This window comes from Rattus norvegicus, chromosome 15 (assembly GCF_021556685.1).
Source record: "Rattus norvegicus strain SHRSP/BbbUtx chromosome 15, alternate assembly SHRSP_T2T, whole genome shotgun sequence".
Classification (NCBI taxonomy): domain Eukaryota; kingdom Metazoa; phylum Chordata; class Mammalia; order Rodentia; family Muridae; genus Rattus; species Rattus norvegicus.
The window spans coordinates 92446240-92466493 of NC_141548.1; positions in this window are offsets into that span (position 1 = coordinate 92446240).

Sequence of the window (20254 nt, forward strand, 5' to 3'; positions counted from 1 at the left end):
CAAGGGTCGAGGTTAGTTGAATCTATTGGTCCTCTTGTGGGGTCCCTATCTGCTTAGGATACCTGTCCCAACTCTTCTGTAAGAATCCCAGAGCTCCCTGTCTTATTGTGAGCCCCTGAATTTCTTTCCATTGGCTATTAAGTGTAGTCTCTAAAGGCCAGTTATGCTAGGTTCCTGTCTTCAAGTATCACTGAGTATCATTAATAGTGGCAGGGATTGGTTCTTGCCCAAGGGATGGATCTCAATTTGGGGCAATCACTGGTTGGCCACTCCCTCAGTCTCTGTTCCGTCTTTGTGCCTGAACATCTTTTAGCAAGACACATTTTGGGTCGAAGGCTTCAGATCATTGTCCTAAACCTTCCCCTGGGAGCCCTGCTTGAGTACAGGAAGCAGCTGCTTCAGGGTTTATATCCTCTATTGCTAGGAATCTGAGGTAGAGTCACCCCTCTAGACCCTCTGGGGTCTCTTTCCATCCCTGGTATCTGGCACGACCTAGTGATTATTTCCCCGTGACTGAAAGATATGGCAAAAGTCATTCATTAGGCTAGAAATGGATTTTAAGAGCTCAGTAGGCCACGAGTTACTGAAACAGAGTTTCTAGTAGAATTATAACCAGAATACTGTTTATCAATAAAACTGCCATGTCACTATTTCTCTGGGTTTGACCTTACCATCTCTATCATGAAATCGAGTTGCTCTGGTTTCCTACAGAAGGCCTGTGCTATAGTGCATGGTGAGGAATTAAGGAGAACAGTGCAGCGATAGCAAGTTCTCACATGTAGAGAATAGGCGTACTTACGTTTCCAGCTGGAAAGAGTGAGAAGTCTTATAAACCCCCCTTCTATGACAACTGTGTACAATTTTGGGGTGCTAGAGACCACCAAACATCAAAAATCAACTGTGGGTTGAGCCATGTGTTGCTACTCCATCAAGTGAGGCAGACATGCTTTCAGATGTCCTGTGTTCCTCTGAGAACGTGCATAAATTCAATAGTTCATTTATCAGAACTTGGATGGACACCTAAGATGTATCTGTCAGTACCTACCATGAATATGAAATATCACACGGCAAAATCATCTATGTAGTATAGAAATTGTGTGATATATTAAAATTTTAATAAAAATTAGTTTAAGAATAGCACTTCTAATATGGACAGAATTGTACTCTAGTTTCTTCTCATCTCTTGTCTCATCCTCTTATCTGTCAAATAAGTTCACAGAAAGCCCACAATATAACAAAAAAGGAGTTATTATAGATTAGAGTTCAATGCCCCTGAGGGAATGACAATTGGTGATGACTATAGAGACAAACAGAAAAGAACCCACTCTCCTTGTCTTAATGTTTAGAATAACCAAAGGACTATTTTGCCAACCTGCATGCTAGAAGTAGACTACATACTATTTTCCAAAGTCTCTGAAACATGGCTTCCCTTTATGTGTTTTCCCACAGAGGAGAATGACAGTCCATATAAATTAAGTCTGAAGGGAGGTTATAAGGATCTGCATCTCCAAAAGTCCAAATACAGTATTTCCCCTTATTTGATAGTGTTTTCTTTACCTTGATTGTCTAATTCCCACCCAGAAGCATTTCATTCCAATTATGTGTTGTCAGAGTGAAGTGAGAACTCTCTACCTGTTACATGGCTGCATTAATAAAGAACCATTTATTTATTTTTAACTTGAGTATTTCTTATTTACATTTCGAGTGTTATTCCCTTTCCCAGTTTCTGGGCCAACATCCCCCTAATCCTTCCCCCTCCTCTTCAATAAAGAACCATTTTAGTGGATGTGCTTTTGAGTGAATGGTTCCCAAGTATTAACAACTTCACTCACTATGTGAATTGAGAAAGGTAACAGACATTCCACTTTTTTTGAAGGGTAATCAGTAAGAAAATAGATCGAAGCAAAATACAAAAATAGATACCGAGATTTTCTGGAAGTAATTCCCTTCCCTTTCCCAAAATTATAACTAGTAGACAAAAACAGGATCATTTTCACCATTAAGGAAGTCAACAAAGTCCATTTTACGCTTTTGCTTTATATCATGTTTCATGTCTCAAGGAGGGACAAGTACGACACTTTATCATTCTATTCAGAGAGCGTTGTAAACTCTAAGGACAGCAGTTGTGATATCTCACATTTAATTAAAATTAGTGTTATCAGGGACTGAGGAGTTAATGTCTAAGGGGAATAAGAGGAAGAACTCCATCCTCAAGGATCTTAAACCTGATAAAGTCTAACCAGGTATCGTATACAGAACTGCATTTAGAAAGCATCCATGCAGGATACAAGTAATCACTCTATTTATTATTCACAATCATATCTATATATCTACATCTATATCTATATCTATATATAATCCTATGCTGCTGAAAAGTACAGAAACACAAAATTATAACCAATAGGCAATTGTCAAATTTTATTTTATGAAATGTTGGTAAAAAGATAACTTTCAGTAAACGCCAGTTTAAGTACAGAGAAACACTGCTATACAAGTATGAGCCCACGAATGTCCTTAAATATCCACCTCGGGTATAATTATTTCTGGTCTGTTGACATGGTGTTTGACTGTAAAGTCAATTATATATGGATGTTAAAAAAGGACGTTGTGTTCATATGAATGTGTGTTCACACCTGTGTGTGCACCCAGAGACTGATGTAGGATATAGCCACAACTCTGTCATCTATGTCCAATTCCTTTGAGACAGATTCTTTCCCTGAACCTTGAGGTACACAGGAAGCCAGCAACCAACAAAGACCCTGTAATAAGGTGGTGGTGGTAGTAGTAGTAGTAACAGTAGTAGTAGTAGAAGAAGAAGAAGAATTAGAGTACTATGAAATTTAGAAGCATCTAGAATATATTAATACTGGGTTGCAAAGTCAGGTTCTATGCTTGAACAGTACATATACCAACCTTCTTACCCATCTCTCCAGCCCTTAAACCCACTTCTAATTTTATACAAAAGTGAACTTAGAAATTAAGATGTTTCATAATTTCAAAGTAAATTCTCACTATGTTCCAGCCTGGCTGTTCAATTTCTGTGGCATCAGGTGACCAGACCATACTTATTTCATTTGTAGTCCACTTATAATTAGGAACAAATGACGATTTTATAAGCACATGCTCATCAGTCTACAGCTTTTTTTAGTGATTACAAGCAAGAGATTAATGTGATGGATGCAGCATAAACAAATCCCTAATACTAAAATAAGACTAAAATGAAATGATAATTTAAAATGTTTTCTCGTTTCAACCTTGAAACAAGTAGATGCTCGCTGTGTTCCTGCTTGGCTGTTGAAATTCTATTGCATGAGGTGACCTCACAACACTTTTAATTTCTTTTCTACTGTACAGATAGTGAAGAAAAAATCGTAGTTTTATTAGCATCTATCCATCAGTCGACACCTGTTCTGGTGATTGTAAACCAGTGATTAATGCAATGGGCGCAGCTTACTTTATGAGAGAATGTCATTTTCAGTCTCTCTGACACTTCATCGTGCCAGTCATCTCCAAACATAAGGTCACAGCTGTTCAGTGACATTTTTACACAATGGAAAAATCAGACTGTTCCATAGAGAAATAAAAAGGAAATTTAATAACCTGACATTTGAATGAAGAAATAAGCCATTTCAAATACAGGCAATTTTACATGGATCTCAGGTGATGTTTGAGAAATAGAACAGGTTGTTTTCTTGGGCCACTTATAATACACAGGCCTAACAAAGCCATCACTGTGAGCTGTTTTTTTTTCCAGTGTGAAATGTGAATAAGCTTAGGAAATGTTCACAGCATCTTAAAACCACACATCTCTTTTTAGACTTTAATATGTATGTAGAATCCCTGTCCATTTACTCATTGACACCTCTTTCTTAGCTGTTTACATTCATTTTAATATGGAATTAACATAAGATGGTACTTCTCGAGAAAATTACAAACGTTATTAAACAGATTATATTAGAATTATATATAGTTATATAATCTAATATGTAATTTATATAATGTATTATTCATATAAAATTGACTAAGAATTTGAAGATGAGTAGGAAGGGGGTATAGAAAGGTCTTAAGAGAAGAAAACGGAGGGAGAAATGTTGAAATAAATGACAATCTCAGAAACACCATAAAAATGAATACTTTCACATTGTTAGATATACTTCTGTCTTCTACTTTAATACATGTATGGTTTACTCCCCCTTTCCATTCTCTTTGTCTTATATTTTATTTTCTTACTTTGTACCTCTTTTCATAATATATATATATATATATAATATTTATTATTGATATTTTCAGAGTTTTTTTATGTAATCCTTAAACTGCAGGTTAGGCCTGCCTACTACCACTTTTATACTGAGCACTTATGTTGTCTTCTCATAAGTAAAACACTTCCTTCTTAAACTGTACTTCCTTTGATAATCATGAAACCGATGGAAAATTATTTTCATATGACTTAAGTGTTTATTTTTTGTCATGTATGTCTTCCCTTGAATTATTAATTGCTGTTGCTTTTTACAATTTTAGTAACTTATTTTTTGTCTTTCACATATATTTAAATTTCTGTATAAATCATTGAATGTAGCATTTACAGCTCATTTATCATTTTATCTTCTCTGTGAATGCACAGAATTCTATCATGCTTTTCATCTTTCTCTCTCTCTCTCTCTCTTTCTCTCTCTCTCTCTCTCTCTCTCTCTCTCTCTGTGTGTGTGTGTGTGTGTGTGTGTGTGTGTGTGTGTACTCCATGATTTCACCTAGGTCAGTATTTCTTTAGTTTCTTAAAATTTAATGTATGTAAATAATTTGTAGAGCCGGTCCCCACCAAATTATACTAACATGAATTTGCATATGGATCGAATACTTGATTCTTTAAATCATTTTCTTTTTCCTATAACACTGTCACATTATTCTCCCCCATAATACATCCTCAACATTATCAGCCCAAAAGATATGGGAATGTAAAGACATGCGAATCATTCTTTGTTCTTTTGTTTTTCATCAGTGTTCCCACAACCAACCAACAGAGAATTAGACCTGACTGCAAAAACTGTGGCATAGGCTTAGAGTTAAGTTATAGAACACATGAATGATTTGCCTAATATAGTAATGAATCATTCTAGCTAAACATAAATTAATACCTGTGGTAATACCAGCTTTATTCTCTTTATAGGGTGAAGAGATAGAAAGACAGGAAAAACTATGGGAATAGAGAAAGGAAAGGAGTTCCTTGTCCTAGAGACCAGTTGACCCCTGTCATGACTGGGAAACAACAATACAAGCACACTTTACATGTAGTGCAAAGGTTGCTGATAAAGGTACAGTTATCTGGTCATGTGTATCAATTTCACAATAAAATCATAAACATAAAGGCTTGAATGTGTGGATCCTGTTTCTCGTTTCTTTCACTATATTGATATTGAACAATAATTGAAGATGCCTTACATATGAGCCTGTTAGAATTATATTTCTGTTCTTTGTCATATCAATGTAAGTGGCAGTAAATGTTCCCCTTCTTTCTGGGTGTCTCAAAGGAGAGCATTTTGTTTATAGTAAAGATACAGTGACTTCCTACATTTTCCTGCTTTATAGCTTTGCAATATCAATTGTACTCATGCCAGTACAGTTCAAAGACCAGTCACCATCACTTATGCTTCCCAGTAATCATTTAAAGGAAGAGTTTCAAGACAAAGTAAAATCCTACATGTGAACTACTCCACAAATTATAAAGTAAGGCTCCCTTTGAGAAGCACATCACCATGCTCCAGGGTTTCTTTCCAAATGTTTCTCTTTTATTCAAAAATCTCTACCAACACAGTTCTGATAAATTCCAATTCTGCACATACTGGGTTAGTCATCTTCATCAAAATATCTGCATTGAAGCAAATAAATTCAGTTTTATCAAAGTAACAGCCTTTAAAAATTAATAGACTTCCTCATGCTGCAAGGAGTTATTCTTTATTAAGCCTTGATAATACTACTGATGATCACCTAAAATAGTTCATTTCTTCAAATATCTGTATCTTGGACATGATATCATTTTCATTATGGGCAGTATTTCAAACTTTAGTATCCAATATAATTCTTTGAATAAGTGTCGTTATAAAAATAACCATCAAACAAATAAACAGGTAAAATACGTAAGCTCACCATGCACTATTTTATTTAGATGCAAGAAAACTTACAGAGGACACTTGTGGGTGGAAAGGTAGGAAAGGTCAATAAAAAAAAAACCCAAAGAATATGCAAAATGCTACAACCAACACAACTTACAGAGTAAAGGTTTATTGGGTTTATAGAGTCCTAAAGTATCAAAATCTGTGATGGCAAAGAGAAGGCATGCTGGCAGATGCATGAAGCTGAGGGCTTACATTTAAACTGCAAGCAGGAAGCCAAGAGAGTGCTTGAATCTTTAAATTTTCAGACCCTCTCCTCAGAGAATCACTTACTGTTGCAAGGGCACACCTCCAAAACCTACACAAACATTGCTACCCACTGCAAACCAAGCATTCAAGTGCCCAAGATTTACTGGGTCATTTGTTAATTCAAAACAGTAGCATGTTCATCTAGTAAATCAAGTAAGCAGAGTCTATTGTAAGATTGATATTTAGAAGTGTGAGCATTGGAAGAATGGAAATGAGGTTACTAAAAGAGAGTTTATAGAGAGAGAAAGAAGTAGAAACCTCCAAGCACTGAGTCAGGATGTACTATCAATCAGAAGCAATATGGAATTAATGAGCGATTCAGATGAATCAATATTAATGGGGTCTAGTAAGTGGGTATGGAAATAAGCAGGAAAGGATATTGAACGATAATTGAAGATGTCTTACATATGAGCCTGTTAGAACTATATTTCTGTTCTTTGTCATATCAGTGTAAGTGGCAGTAAATGTTCCCCTTCTGCTTAGAATAACTATAAGGCAAAAGGCCACGTGTTTCAGGCATTTCACAGATTTATGCCTTTGTGAAAAATCAAATATTCCTCAATAGTGACTATGAAGCTCAGATTTTCAATATTAGACTGGTCTGCCCTGTGAGAGCACAGATCACAGGAAGTGGTCTTCAAAGGTCAGTGAAGGGTTTGCTGATTTGAGGAGGCTGAGGGAAGCCACTAAGGTCATAATACAAAAGGTAGATTATTTGAGAAAGATGTCTGTACAGAAGATGGCATCATCTGTCACTGTCTGGGGCCATATTTGTTTTCACACCTGTATAGTCTTCAAATATATATATTTGAAATATCTTAATGTACTGAGTTATTAGCGTGTTAGCTATTCAGTTGTGCTTGTGGAATCAGAGATGCTGTTCCGCTGTAGAACTATACACATCTCCAAAGAACTCCTGGTTTAGGTTCAGTGTTCGATTGTTAGTCAGTGAGTGAAAATGCTATCAATGCCTTCTGTTTACCGTTTTAAGAATGACATTGTGTCTTAAGACTGACTGTCAACGGGACCCCCGTTGAAGGAATCTTAGAAAGGACTGAAAGAGCTTGAAGGGGCTTGAGACCCCCATATGAACAACAATGCTAACCAACCAGAGCTTCCAGGGACTAAGCCACTACCTAAAGACTATACATGGACTGACCCTGGACTCTGACCTCATAGGTAGCAATGAATACTCTAGTAAGAGCACCAGTGGAAGGGGAAGCCCTTGGTCCTGCCAAGACTGAACCCCAAATGAACGTGATTGTTGGGGGGACGGCGGTAATAGGGGGAGGATGGGGAGGGGAAGCCCACCTAGAAGGGGAGAGGGAGGGGTTTGGGTGATGTTGACCCGGAAACCAGGAAGGGGAATAACAATCGAAATGTAAGTAAGAAATATTCAAGTTAATAAAGATGGGAGAAAAAGATTAACTGTCTACACTTTATTTTGCAGGTGACTTGCACATTTTATTTTAGATAATTTTCATATATTTAGTTCTCATTTTCTGTGTGTTTAAGAGGTAAAAGCTATCCTTGGAAACAGAAGCTGAGGCCAACTTTGTTCATGCTGGCAAGCCCCTCAACTCTCGCCCTTGCTACCCCCTACACACAAGATTTTTTCTCCTCTTTTCTTAAGCCTTTTAAAAAGGCTTTTGTTCTGTCTCTGGCCTTTCCACAATCCATGACTTCTGTAAAACTTTCTTTTCTTTGGTTATAAATTGCTATGATCCTGCTGTAGCTTAACCTCCCAGTCACCGCAGGTGGATTCGTTGTGAAAGAAAAATGTCTCTTTTATTTGACATAGTTATCTGTGTACTTTCTAGCTTAAATTTTTAAAGAATACATTGAAATAAGACTGCTTATCACATTTAGAAGAAACTAAGCTCAAAATAAATGTTTCTGTATAGAATGCATTCACAGAAATTAATGTTTCTTAGGATAGCTAATTGGAATACAGAAGGATCTGCTGGAGTTACCTCAATTCAGAGCCTACGAAAGAGTGAATAGAAAGGTTTGGGGGAAAAGATTATTTTGGTCTATTATAATCTCTGAAGAGAGAATTGGTCATACACACACACACACACACAAACTTTTGTAAGAAATGGATGGTTGAGCATTCTCCATTTTTAAAAATGATATTTTATGGCCAGAAAATCATATTTGTGACTTGTTGGTATATGTTCTGATTAGTTCACTGGTAAGTGTCTAATGGGTTGCTTTGTTTTTACCAGCTTAAACTGTGTTTTCACGTATCCTAGGCTCAGTGCATTTCCAAGGTTGACCTTGAACCTTAGCTTCTCAGCAGAATTGGGTATAGAACAGCAGAAATGCATCACCACAAAGGACTATACTGTACTAGGGAGCCAAAATGAAGATTCCCTGCATGTTCTACAAATACTCCATCATTTGCCTACACCATCAAGCCACCAGGCTGTGACTATTTAATGATAGGTAGAATTTAAAAGGAACAATGTAGGTATATATGACATAGGTCAAAGATAGTCCTATGGCCTTGTCATCATAAAGACTGTGTGAGAAAAAAATGAATACAAGAATAGATAAATAAAAATGGAGTGATGGAATGGAATTAATTTTGATGTTTGAAAAAAAGCTGTTTAAAACCTTGTTGTACTCAAACAGGTGAATTAATAACTGAGTGCTGAACACCACAGCTGCCAAAAACGATGTGAAAATGACAATCAGACCCAACAACTTTAGAGCCCTGAAGAAAGGAGATATGGAGGGATATTACCTGAGTATTGTATATGGGAAGTGGCCATAATGACTTTGTCTGTAAAGAAAGTATTTGCTACTTCTTTTATTTATTTGATGGATGATACTATACTATGAAATTATTTCAGAAGCTTTTTTTCACATCTACCATAATATTTTGAAATAAAAATATTTGTGTTTAACTTTTTATTTGTGTTTTTTTTTTACTTATTCAAAATAAAATTTTTTTTATTTCAAATAAAAATATTTGTGTTTTTTTTTACTTATTCACTTAACGTCTTGCTCACTGCCTTCTTCTCAGTCTCCCTTCTCACAATCCTTCTACCACCATCACCTACCTCCCCTTCTCCTCTGAACAGGTGGGCAGCCCCCTGTGTATCCCCCAACCCTGGCACTTCAAGTCTCTTCAAGGCTGAGTGCTTTATTGCCCATTGAGGCCAGACAAGGCAGCCCAGCTAAAAGAAAATATTTCATACATAGGCAACAGCTTTTGGGACAGCCCCTGCACCAATTTTTAGGGAATTACATGAACAATAACTCCAGATGTGTGTGTGTGTGTGTGTGTGTGTGTGTGTGTGTGTGTGTGTGTTTGTTTGTTTGTGTATGCAGGAATACTTAGGTTGAGCCATGTATGCTTTTTAGTTGGTGGTTCAGGCTCTGAGAACCCCAAGTCCCAAGAATTCAAGTTAGTTAGCTCTGTTGGTCTTCCTGTGGAGTTATTTTCCCCTTCAGGACCACAATCCTTCCTCGTATTCTCCAGTAAGAGTCTACACGTTCCATCCACTGTTTGGGTATGGGTGCTGGCATCTGCATTGGTCTGAGTAGGTTACTAGTTTGAACCCCTCCAGAGGCCAGCCAGGCTAAGCTCCTGTGTGCAAGCAAAACAGAGCATCATTAATAGTGTCAAGAATTGTTCTCAAATTGGGCCAGTTATTAGTTGGCCATTCCTTGAGTCTCTGATCCATCTATGCTGACTGCATTTCCTATAGACAGGATAAATATGGATTGAGATGTTTGTGGGTTGATGTCTCTATTGTTAACTGGAGTTCGTGTCTGGCCACAGAAGGTGGTGAGTCACAGCTAAGTTAATCCATTGGTTCTTGGGTGCCTCCCTTATCCCAAGTTTCTGTCTTGTTTTGGAGATGACCACCCTCCCCCATCTCCTCTCCTTTATCAGTGGCAGATTTCTATTCTTTCTCATGACCAATTGGCAATCTCTCCTATCTCTCCTCATAACTTATCCTAAACTGTCCCATTCCCTATCTCTTCACTCGCCCAGTTACCTCCCTCCATATGCCTATTTGACTACTTTCTTCCCCCTTCTAAGGGAGATTCAAGCATCTTCACTTGCATCTTCCTTCTTATTTGGCTTCCTTGGATCTATGGTGTCTAGCATGGGTATCCTCAATTTTAAAGCTAATATCCACTTATTAGTGAGTATATACCATGCATCTCATCTCAATATTCATCTGCTTGCCTGAAAATTAATGTTGTCTTTGTTTTTGACAGCTTAATAATATTCCATCATGTAGACGTACCTAGTGAAAATGACCATATTCCTCAGAGCAAACTACAGATTCAATGCAACCCCCATCAAAATTCCAACACAATTTTTTATAGACTTTGAACATGCAGTTCTCAATTTCACATGGGTAAAGAAAACAAAACAAGCAAACAGAAAACAGAATAGCTAAAATAATATTGAACAGTAAAATAACTCCAAGAGGAATTAACATTCCAGATATTAAACTGTACTACAGAGCAATAATAATAAAAACTGTATAATATTGGTACATCTGATAGAGGGCTAATATCCAAAATATACAAAGGACTCAAGAAGGTAGACTCCAGAGAGCCAAATAACACTGTTAGAAAATGGAATACAGAGCTGAACAAAACATTCTTGGCTGAGGATTACCGAATGGCCAAAAAGCACTTAAAGAAATGTTCAACATCTTTAGTCATCAGGGAAGTGTAAATCAAAACAACCCTGAGATTCCACCTCACATCAGTCAGAATGACTAAGATAAAAAACTCAGGTGACAGCAGATGCTGGTGAGGATGTGGAGAAAGAGGAACACTTCTCCATTGTTGGTGGGATTGCAAACTGGTACAACCACTCTGGAAATCAGTCTGGATGTTCCTCAGAAAATTGGACAGTCCATTACCTGAGGACCCAGCTATATCACTGCTGGGCATATACCAAAAAATGCTCCAACATACAACAAAGACACATGTTCCACTATGTTCATAGAACCCTTATTTATAATAGCCAGAGCTGGAAAGAACCCAGATGTCCTTCAACGAAGGAATGGATTAAAAAAATTTGGTACATCTACAAAATGAAATACTACTCAGCTATCAAAAACAGTGACTTCATGAAATTCATAGGCAAATGGAATGAACTAGAAAATATCCTCCTCAGTGAGGTAACCCAATCACAGTGGTATGCACTCCCTGATAAGTGGATATCCCGAAAAGCTCCAATTACCCAAGATGCAATTCATAGATCACAGGAAGCTCAAAAAGAAGAATGACCATAATGCAAATGCTCCCACTCCTTTTTAAAATGGGGAAAAAATATCCATAGGAGGGGATATGGAAGCAACGTTTAGAGCAGTGACTGAAGGAACCTGCTCCACATGTGGCCCATATATATACAGTCACCAAAATTAGATAAGATTGATGAAGCTAAAAAATGCATCCTGAAATAGACCGGATATAGATCGCTCCTGATACACACATCCAGAGAATGTCCAATACAGAGGTCAATGCTAGCAGCAAACCACCGAACTGAGAACAGAACTGCCTTGGGGGAAATTAGAGGAAGGATTGGAAGAGTTGAGGGAGCTTGCAACCCCATAAGAACAACAAGGCCAACCAACCGGAGCTTCCAGGGACTAAACCGCTACCAAAAGACTACACATGGACTGCCCCAGGGCTCCAACTGCATATGTAGCAGAGAATAGCCTTGTTGGGGCACCAGAGGAAGGGGAGCCCTTGGTCCTGCCAAGGTTGGACCCCCAGTACAGGGGAACATGGGGAGGCTGTAAGGGGGATGGATGGGGGAAATACCAGTATTGGGGAGGGGGATGGGGGTTTATGGACAGTAAACCAGGGAAGAGAATAACATTTGAAATGTAAGTTAAGATATATATCTAATTATATAAATAAATACATAAATAAATAAAATCCAAAGGTCTGTTTTTATTTGGCAATGCTTTATTAGCTATGTCATTAAGTATAAATTCATTCTAGTGTCTTTCAATCTCTAGTTTTCAGTATCGTATGTCAATTTCTGTATGCATTAAAGGTTTTGAAAAATAGCATACCTCAGTTAGAAACTCAAAAGTCAGAGTTTTTTATGTATAAGCATAGAATCTTCATGATTTTTCACATATCATTTATATATGGTTTTTAGAAAATGTGTATTTCCTTCACATGTTGAATAATGGGGAGTTAGGTATCTGTTGTTGTGTGGTCTTTACAGTTCTCATGTACATGTATTAAGGCAATCTGCTTGGTTCAGTTTGACCTTTTGATAATTGAGAGGGGTCACCAATCCACAGAAAGATTTTTGACCTAGAACAAAAAAAATGGATCAGAGACTGAAGGAAAGGCCATCCAGTGACTGGCCCAACACAGGTTCCATTCCTTGGCCAACCTCAGGTTCCATCCCATGAGCAGGCCCCAAACCCTGATATTATTGGTGATGCTATGTGGGCTTACAGACAGGAGCCTAGCATGGCTGTCCTCTGAGAGGCCCTACGCACAGCTGAGTGAGACTGATGCAGACACTTACAGCTAAGCATTGGACTGAGGTCAGTGACCGCTATGGCATAGTTAAGGGAAAGATTGAGCTGAAGGTGCCTTATCTGGCCTCAGTGGGAGGGAATGTGCCTAATTATGTAGAAAATTGATGCCCTAAGAGGGGAGATGTGGGGAGCATTCTCTCAGAGGAGAAGGGACATATGATGTTGAGAGCTCTGGCAACAGGGACTGAAGGGCCTTTGGAATATAAATAAATAGACTAAGTTTTTAAAAGTCAATTGATAGTTTTAAAATGTTTGAATTTTATAACAAAGGTATACAGTTTGGTAGACTAATTTATGAACAGTTTCCATAAAGTTAATATTTTTGCTTTTGAAAATTGGGTATTTAATTAATCTTTTAACTTTATTCTTCTTTTACTGATGAGTATAATATCTTTTCTTTCTGACAATTGTATTTTGCATAGATTACAAAAGGTTATAACTGTTATTTTTCTGCCTGTTTCTAATGCACATTATGACTTTATTTGTATTTCCTTTTGATTCAAGTTGTTGTCAGGTAATATCAATTTGGACATTGTTGATTATAAGATTTTCCATCAACATTCTTATTTTCTCTTGTTGTTCACAATACTGTTTTGTCTTCCAAGATTGGTGTGTGTGTGTGTGTGTGTGTGTGTGTGTGTGTGTGTGTGTGTGTGTTTTCAATTTCTACAAGTACTTGAAAATTAAATTTTATTCATTGCCTCAATAAAAATGTATGTCTAATTTGACTTTTAATCATTTATTCACTGCTATACTTGAAACAGTCAATTATTTTGTTGATTTATTTCTGTTTCATATTTTCTGTGTCCTAATTTTGATCTTTTGAAAGGTCTCTCATGTCTGTTTTAAGCATTATGAGGACAGACATAACATATGTTGCAATTTTTAGCATTAGAATTTAGTCTTTTGTTGCTTTTTAAGAGCTTTAGTATACCTCAGTTACTCTTGTTAGATGTCAAGATTGAAAAGCATGCTATTCAATGTTTACTTTAACTTGATATAACCAGTATATTATATCTCGAATTTAAACATTCTAAAGATGTGGAGGGTTTTTTGAAAGTTGTTGACTTTTACTGTACTAGACCATTTGTATTCATTGAACAAATGATCGTTTAAGAATCACTTTATTCCTCTGTGCTGGGCTGTATTTGACACTGTTTTCATTCATGTAGTCTACCAGGGCAGAGTTTCCCAAAACTACCCTCTGTCCTATTGAGAGCAGTACCACCATTATGGACTCACCAGAATGACTATGCTCAATCTCCAAAACATCTCATGCGGATACTGATAATTCTCAAAATTATCTCCAAAATGGCTTACTATAAATTGTTTTTCTCCCTTTCTATTCTTCTTTCATATATTACAGCCAACTGAAGTTTCCTTTCCTTCTCCTCTACCAATTTTCTCTCACCTTTTCTTCTCTTCCCTGATATCTCTCTCTCTCTCTCTCTCTCTCTCTCTCTCTCTCTCTCTCACACACACACACACACACACACACACACACAAACACACCTCCTCTCAGAAAAAAGTCAGGTCTCCCAAGGAGATCAGGCAAACAAACACAGTATAACACCTTTAAGTCATAACATATATATATATATATATACAAAAGATCATACAGCTTCCCAAATCTATATGAGTGCCCACTAGTCCTTAATTGATTCTCTGGGCTTGTTCCTGTGGTGTCCCCAACCCTTTCTGTTCACCTGATCCATTCTCCTCTTTCTTCACAAGTTTTACTGAGCTATGTTTGACTGTTGGTCTCTACATCTGCTCCCAAGAGTTGCTGGATGAAGTCTGTGTGGTCTCTCTGATGATGATTTCGTTAAATTCTAGTACCAGAACACTATTCTGTAGGGAACACAAACTCTAGGTCAAAGGATTTGTGACTGGGTTGGTGTTCTAACCCCTCCACTTGACGCATTGCATGGTTGCAGAAGCTGGATGCTTCAGGCTGCATGTCTTCATTAATAGGAAATTTTGCTAGGCTTTACTCTCAGTCGTGGGAGGGATTAGGCAGGTGAGTAAATGAGCACCACTATAGAAGCAGGGGAAGGGCAATGGGATAGGGGTTTCTGGAGGGAAAGCTGGGAAAGCAGATAACTTTTGAAATGGAAATGAAAATATCCAAGAAAGAAAAGAAAAAGGAAAAAAGGTAAACATTTCTTAAGCTTTGGTTAAGAAAATATAACCTAAAAAGTACGCACTGCCAGATGACTCCTTTGTGACAAAAGATTGTGGTCAGGTTACAAGGAAGAAAATATGTTATTTTTGTAAAAAAGAATAACACATAATTAAATATCGTCTTTGTCACATCTGCTGGAAACTTCTTATGAGGAGTGGTGTCACAGAAGGTTATGAAACTTGACTGTGCTCTAATTTTTTCCACGTTAAGTATTCTTCCAAATTCCCCCAAACTAATAAATTTACAATAAAATTCCAGACTTTTGAGAACATTTTGAATTTTGTGTTAATGTTCATTAATTGTTGAAATGGTTGATTGAAAGGAAATTTTTCCATGAATACTAATATTAAGTTATGATGTGTAAAATTTCATGGATTTGTTCAAGTTGTACATGACCAAGAGGCCTTGGTCTTATGATATGACACTACTCTTCACTGAATTTTGCTCTTGGGAAAATATCCAACTGAAATTTGACAATATCTTAAAAAAACATAAAAATTATCTATTTGTGCATATTGATTGTATGATGAATGATGATTTCAATATATTTCTAAGATTAATTTTGTCTCCCTCTGATTTTTCTTGTACCTCTAAGCAAACTTAAAATTACAGTCTTGTACAGTTTTGCATTTATTGGATTGTACTGAGCAAGAATTTAGCCTGTAGTAATTCTGTAAATTCCTCTCACTGTTGGATGCAGGAAAACAAATGGAGACTTACAATGTCACATAGGATGCTGTGAGGCATTTGTTTCTCTTAAGCCATGGAGACAAGAGTGACAAGAAAACAGAATTTAAGGGTAATGAGTTTGCTTAATCCAAGAAATAACCAATGTGTCTTAATAGTAACGAGAAAATTAATTATTTATGAAAACAAGGTAAAAACATGACCTGATATTATTTAATTAGTATGGATTTGTTGTTGCAACTGTTGTTTTGTTTTGGTGCAGAGAGAGATAAACAGTCTACATAGTAGGTCAAATGTCTGTTGTTTATTAATCATTAGGTAAACAAAATATTGGTGGCTGTGAAACTAATCCTAGTAAAGCTCCTTGTTGAAATATGCTTCCAAAAGTGTAAAATTTGTTGGACATACTTATTTTAAAATATTTGGCTTAACCTATATTTACTATGTGTAACTGCCTATATATACACACACATACACACACACACAGACACACACACATGTATATATGTGTGTGTGTATATATATATATATATATATTTATACCTATGTCTATGCTTTACTATATATTTACTAAGATAAAAAGACCAGTTTTCTGAGAAGCCACTGCACAGCATTTTCAGTGTTGTCTTTGTTGTGAATTAAAGGCCACCAAAATTTATCTCTTTGCCTTGGATCTTAATCTTTCTGAAACGTGCCATTCAAAATCAAAAGTTTATTAAACTTAACATGCTACTGAGCATAAAAGGGGTATATTTCTATGAAAAGTATATTAGGAAAGATTACTACAAGAAGGTTGTCAAATTTCAGAGTATACATAGTTACTTGGAAATCTAAAATTAGTAAGTTAGTAATGCCGGAGTAGTGCTTAAGACTTCAAATTCCTGAGGAAAATCTCAATTCATTCATAATAAAACATATTATAATGTGGAAATACAGATGTTATTGATTAAAACTTCTATCACAAATTTACAGAAAAAGTCATAGGTTTTATGGTCTAGTAACACATGTATTAAAAGTCATTATTTCCTCTTTTTTTCTTTTTTCTATTTACATCCCACAAGCTGCCCCCCTTCCCAGTCCCCCTCCCCGAGTTCATTATCACATTTCCCCTGCCCAACTATTGTGTCTCTAAGAGGGTGCTCCTGAACCCACCCAAGCCGTTACTCACTTCCCCCAGCATTCCTCTTATCCAGTTATCACAGGATTAATCACCTTCTCTCCTACTGAGTCCAGACAAGGCAGTCCGCTGCTACACATAGGACCAGAGCCATGAAACAGCCAATGTATGCAACTTGGTTTTTGTGTCAGCCTCTAGGAACTCTGAGGCATTTGGATTAGTTGTCACTACTGCTGTCACTATGGGAATGCAACCTGCCTCAGCTCCTTCGGTCCTTCCCCAAAGTCTTCCATAGGGTTTCTGGACCTCAAACTAATGGCTGGCTGTAAGTGTCTATATTTGTTTCAGTCAGCTTCAGGCAGAGCCTCTCAGAGGACAGCCATTCCCAGCTCCTGTCTGCAAGCACAATATGACATCAGTAATAGTGTCATGGTTTGGTGTGTACACATGAGATGAATCCCAAGTTGGGTTGGCCTTTCAGTCTTTGCTCCATTTTTATCCTTGCATTTCCTTTAATCTGGAACAATTCTGGGTCAAAAATTTTGAAGTGGGGAGGTAGCATCTTTAGGTTACATCTCCCCACTATTGCACATTTTGGCTGTCATCATCACTGAGTCCTGGTAGCCTCTCCTTGGTGACCGGAACTTTCTAGTGGTCCCCCTCCCCTGCATATTTCCATTAATTCTCCTGGCCCTCTGGGTTTCCCTCCTGACTCCATCCCCATACATGACTTCATGCTCCCTTCCTCCTTTCCTCTCCTCTCTTCTCTACCACCCAGGTTACTCATTCCCTTGACCTCCCATGATAATTTTATTCCCCATTCTAAGTGGCCTTGAGTTATTCCTACTTGCGGAAGGAAGTTAAGTTTCCTATAGTCTGTGAGTTGTATCATGGGTCTTCAGAACTTTTTGGCTAATATCTACTTACCAGTGAGAACATACCATTCATGTTCCATTGGGTCTGGGTTACCACACTCAGAAAAAATTTTTCTAGTTCCATTCATTTACCCACAAAATTTATAATGGCCTCATTTTTCTTAACTGAATAATATTCCACTGTGTAGATGAACCACATTTTCTGTATCCATCTTTTGTTTGAGGGACATCTAAGTTGTTTCCAGATTCAGACTATTACAAATAAGGCTGCTATGAACATAGTAGAGCATGTATCCTTGTGGTATGGTAAGCCACTAATTCTTAATAACCTGACAACAGAATAAAAGATGTAATGTAGACATCAAAAAGTGAGTAAATTTGTGAAGACAAAATAATGAGATATAATTCAGTAACAAAAGTAACAGATAAAATTTTTATATTAAAAACTTGGGAACTATAGGTTTAGATAGAATTCCTCAAGAAATACAAGAGAATTATGCTGGAGCTTCAGACAGGCAGGACATCTTGCATTTAGCCAGGGTAAGAATGAATATTCATGTATGATAATGGTTCTCACCCTTCCTACAGCTGTGACCCTTTAGTAAATTTCCTCAGGTTGTGGTGATCCACAATTTTAAAATTATTTTCTTTGCTCCTTCATAACAGACATTCCCCTACTTTTATGAATTGTAATCCTAATATTTTGCAGATAGAGATTTGCCAAAGGGTTTATAATCTAGAAGGTGACAACCACCGAGGTGTTGTGTGTAATGGAAAGCTAATGTATCTACTCATTATAGAAAGACCATATCAGTGTATGATTCATGAACAGATTCAAGTATATCTGTAGGAGCTACAAGCGAAATCACCATCAGAATATTTTGGGTCAATATGATGCCAGAAGTATCAATGTGATTTTGGCAAACAGATGTTTAACATACAGGATTCTACCAGGAAAGACAAACACAAGTTATGGAAACTGTCAATGGATTTCACTGCATGAACACCCCAGGAAAATTACTTATTATGTGGAGACTTTACTATGTAAAAGATAACCTCTGTGTACCTAGCCTGGGTCTACATAGAAGCAATATGAAGGAAATCTATGAATTAATTCAGTTTTAAATATTTTGATTTAATACAAGGAGAAAATATTTTTGGAAAAAATAAGGAAGCATTTTATTTTATGTAGTGAATTCATTAGAAGATAATTTTAGTTGAGACTATTATATTAGCCAGCGAAAAAAATGTTCAGATAATGAAGCAGATTGAGTGAATCAGAAGATAGCATATGGTTAAAACCCTTGAGTTCAATTCATTCTTCTTGTTATCTGTTGGAAGAAACAGTGAAGTGGCACAGAGCTTTGGTAGTCATAGTAACAGTGATACATTATTATATTAAGAGAGGTATCAAACACACTTTGAGGAATTGTTTGTATGATTTATTGAACAACATTTTCCAATATCTCATAGAAAACATAAATGAATATATGCATATACATATACATATATATACTACAAAATATGGTTTGAATTAAGATTACTAAATGGAGACCACACTGTCTATAGATTATATTTAAAATAGATATAAATATTGTAAAAATAATATATTTATTAATGTTAGAACATAGTAACTATTATTTAACGATTTTCTGGATAATGTGAAATAACTTCTCAATATTTACTGTCTCCCACAGACAATACAGTACTTTTCTTGCTGCAGCACATCCAAATAGTACATTGTAAGTGCAATACTCCTAGAATTTACTTGCTGATTTGTGCATTATATTCCTGGAAACTGTTTATTTTTTTCTTTGCTAGAAGAAAGCCTATGTTAGCTAAATGCAAGGCAGCCATTCTATGAGAGTTCAAGAGAAAATATTTTAATACTACATGTGTGATTAGGAAAAGACCCTTATGTTAACTATGTAATCAAATATATAAAGAGGAAACACACATTGACTTATTATTTTAAGCTTTAAATGTAGAACACAAAAATTATTCATATGTAATTGTATGCAAAATAACATTCCATACATGTATAAGGATAGTAACCATTATTTTTGTCAGAACAAGATATTATAAATCAGCAAGTTGCTAATCTCACCTATACATACACTATTTCTATGTGAAATTCTTCTCTGTAATGAATGATTATAGGTAAGTTTTCTGTGAACCTTTTCAATTATGGTATATAAGTAACCATTCATGATTCAATTAATTGTTACTCAATTATAACCATTCCTGACCTCAAGCTATACTACAAAATAATAGTGATAAAAATTGCACGGTATTGGTACAGAGACAGACCCATCGATCAACAGAACAGAACTGAAGACCCAGAAATGAAACCACACATGTACAGACACTTGATCTTGGACACCGAAGCCAAAAATATACAATTGGAAAAATAAAGCATCTTCCATAAA